This window comes from Bos grunniens, chromosome 10 (assembly GCF_055505025.1).
Source record: "Bos grunniens cultivar Pamir isolate PY7600 chromosome 10, Bosgru_T2T1.0, whole genome shotgun sequence".
Classification (NCBI taxonomy): domain Eukaryota; kingdom Metazoa; phylum Chordata; class Mammalia; order Artiodactyla; family Bovidae; genus Bos; species Bos grunniens.
This window is the reverse complement of record NC_141174.1, coordinates 85,507,744-85,510,412: the sequence shown is the minus strand read 5'-3', so window position 1 is coordinate 85,510,412 and position 2,669 is coordinate 85,507,744. Positions and strand designations below refer to the sequence as shown.

Sequence of the window (2,669 nt, the reverse complement as noted above, 5' to 3'; positions counted from 1 at the left end):
ATTTTACTCCTCCCCAAGGAAACACACTTTTCTAAACACATCACAGTCACCGTCTAGTATTTTACCAATTGTGTCTACAGACACCTATTAAGGGCTTGGTGAACTTATTTCTCTAGTCTGTGGGGCTGGGAAATCCTAAAGGCTACAACTGATGCCCCCACAGCACATCTTGGATCATTAGCACATTAAAGGCTCTGAGAAGTCCTGCAAGGTAGAAAAGTATGTTTGTTTCAATCAGCATTTCCCAAACTTCTTTGGGCACAAAGCCCTTTCACCTTTTACACATCCTAAGAATCTCATGCTCCACCACCTTCAGGAAATTTCATCAAAACCCAATGGCTGACTCTCCCCAGAAGAATTTCAGGTCTCCAAATGGGTGAAGCAAGACCTCCTCAGTCCCTCGTTGACCTGAGCCCATGCCATTCTCTTCAGACTTTCTTCAGGGTCTGTTGCCTTTGTTCCGGAAAGACTCCAAAGCACCTTTCCACTTTCGGCTGTTTGACGGTGGTCTGGTGACGCAGCCTCTCTGGTACTCTCCTGTGAAATGGGAGGACAATGCCTGTCTGTTGTATCTCATGGGGCTCAGACACAAGTCATGCTTCTGGGACACCCCAATACACATCACCCTGGATTCCACAGGGTCCCCATAGCTGGTTTCTCAACCACTGAACAGTGAGGGATAGAGTGGGCCTTTCCACAGATTGTCTATTCCAACTCCCCAAACTCAGGATGACATTTATGTGCCCTGGTCTCTCCTACAGAGGCCAGTCTTAGAGCTATAACACTGCCTGCAGTCCCAGATTTTGGCCACAGGCTGGCAATTGTGCCTTGCGCTTGGTCTGGGAGGGGGACCGGGCCAGGCTGTGGGAGAGCGGGTGGCGCATGCTCTCTGCAGTCTTCCACCAGCTTCTGCACAGTCATCCCACCTGTCCTCCCCCTGAGTCACACCTGTTGGCAATCTGCACTGACATGTGTCGTGCCTGTGTGCACGAAAGCCTGGCTGGAGAGATCCTGGGGGATTTATTTTTGTCGCATACATACATACCTTGTGTGCAGTCAGACGGGGGTGGTGTTTATGTCTCAGTTCTCTTTTGCAAAGGGGATAAAACACAGTGGAGCTATAAATGTGTACATTTTGAACAGCCGCCCTCATGCACTGTGTATGTAACTCGATTGCAAGAAATTTAAACATAAACTTGAGTTTTGCTGAGATGGGATGGAGGAAAATTTGGCCATTGGCATCTCAAAACTATTTTTCTGCACCCAGTGCCAAAATCAGGCATTAAAATGCAACACTTCCGCCCCCAGGAAAAAAACAGAAAAAACACATACACATATATACAACCTAATTTTCTCTGGGGAAAAGGTTGCTGTTGTTGATATGACATGTTTTTGTAGCACAAATGTTGGCTCTTCAGCTCATTTTGCTCTTTTATAGACGCTCAAAATGGGAAACATCTGAGCACACAGGCACCAGAAGCCCAGAGCACTTGCCCCTGGCCCTGCTGTGCGGTTTCCTTACAGGAGAATCTGCTCCAGATTCCAAGGCAAGCTCTCCAGCAGTGGAGACTGTTCAGGAGGGTTTATTAATGGGCACTGAAGAGGAAGGATCTCGTGCTCACATAGGGTCTGAGAGTGGGCAGTCAGGAAAAACTGTAAAAGGTGGGGGTATGAATGGGACAGAGGAGGGGGAGGTGACAGGAACAGTGGAGGTGAAGGAACGTGACTGTTCCATGGGCAGTGGAGAAATCAACAAAGCTAAGGTCAAGTATGTAGGGACTGAGAACCGTCCTTGTGTACAGGAAAGGGATTTGGTATGGATCAGGCAAGCAGGCTTCGGACACAGATGGGCCTGCATTTGAACTCTGACCTAGGAAAGGTTCTCCCTGGGGAGCTGCCTCCTTTCTCCTGGGAGCCTGTGAAGATGCTGAGGCAGCAGTCTAGGCCTGAGTCCAGGCAATCTCCTACTGGTAGCCCCTATGCCTCGTTCCTAGTGTTCTCTGCTGCTGTTTTGGCTTCTTTCCTCCTTCATAAATAGCTCAAAGGCCCTGGTACTCCTTGCTGCCCCAGTCCCTCCATTCACATTCGCCCTTGGGACAGGCTCTGTCTTCTCCAGCTTCCTGGCTACGCACATGTAATAAACACTCTTAGGGCCAGGGCCCTAACGGGGCACAGTGGGGAAACAGGGCAGGGTTAGCCTTGGTCCTCAAGCCGAAGGAGTTGCTCCAGGGGAAGGGGCAGGGAGGCACACAACCCGCAAAGCTGCAGCCCAGCGGCCTTTGGACCCTCTGTCCAAGCTTGCATTTCTATCATCACAGATGTGGCTGGCTCTCCTGCCCTCCTTCATGAAACAGCACAGTCACTCTCTGGGAAGTCTGCACTGCCAAGTACTTCCGAGGAGGCCCAGGGCAGTTTCCCATGTGCCTCTAAACCAGGATGGCAGGTCCTCTGTACAGTGAATGCACTCACTCCCTGTGGGTTCTGTGGATCTGCCAAGTACCGTGGCCTTTGTCGTCAGTCGTTGCCAAGTCCTACCCAAGCTGGCAGTCAGTTCCCTTGCGGTCCCTTGCTATTCTTCCATCTACCACGGCTGAGACCTGGGAAGTTCAGAAGCCCAGGCTGCTTTTATGGCGTGAAGAAGAACTTCATTTTTCATTACAGCCTGGCCC

At 50.5% G+C, this 2,669-nt stretch overlaps 1 long non-coding RNA gene across 1 annotated transcript; it reads right to left on the bottom strand.

Annotated features, from left to right (window-relative positions):
- Positions 1-202: 202 nt before the first annotated feature.
- On the bottom strand, positions 203-2,452 carry LOC147365249 (uncharacterized). Its single transcript, XR_015133756.1, has 2 exons — positions 1,046-2,452; positions 203-537 (listed from the first exon to the last, which is right to left on the bottom strand). It is a non-coding gene; the product is annotated as an uncharacterized LOC147365249 (long non-coding RNA).
- Between the last annotated feature and the right edge of the window lie 217 nt (positions 2,453-2,669).